We start from the raw sequence: 667 nt of genomic DNA, 5'->3' as shown, positions 1-667 counted from the left end.
TGCTGTAACTTACCTTCTGTCTAGGTAAAAGGGTTGAATTTGTTTAAGCTGTTAAAGAACAATAAAAGAACACAGGTGTAAGTAAGAGTGGATTTAGACAATTAGACAATTTAACTGTATATATTAAGACTTGAAAGTAAACAAGTGATCGAGAGCAGTCAATGGAGACGGTTCTTACAGTAGAAGTGGAAGAGCTGAATGAATAGAAAAGGAAATGGAGAGAAGCTGAGTATTTGTCTGTAACATGACTCCTGCTGTGAACTATTACAGGCACGCAACAAGGAGGGAGTAAACAGGTCCCCATTCCCATGGCTGGGATGTTTTGTTATTTAGCAGAGACCACCTGGTACACCGCAGAGAAGACTTCATCTTCTCACTATGGACTTCCAGGCTTTAGAGGTTATATTCTGGTTTTGGGCTTCTGACAAAAAATACATGCAAAAGCACTTCCTACCAGGAAATGCCTAGCACCTTTAACTGGGAAGCCAAAATTAATAGTCTTGCTAAGACACCTTTCCTACCCTCACCCCTTGGGGTTCGCTCCCAAAACATAAGGAACTGCAAAGGAGCCCATGACGACTGAAACGGAGAATCTGCCAGCAGCAGAGGGAAGCAGGGGTTGCTCCGTGCATGCGTCACTTGCTGCAGCCTGTCTGGGGTGACAGCG

This window comes from Cariama cristata, unplaced genomic scaffold, assembly GCF_000690535.1.
Source record: "Cariama cristata isolate BGI_N322 unplaced genomic scaffold, ASM69053v1 scaffold6982, whole genome shotgun sequence".
Classification (NCBI taxonomy): domain Eukaryota; kingdom Metazoa; phylum Chordata; class Aves; order Cariamiformes; family Cariamidae; genus Cariama; species Cariama cristata.
Note: the sequence above shows the minus strand (reverse complement) of the source record.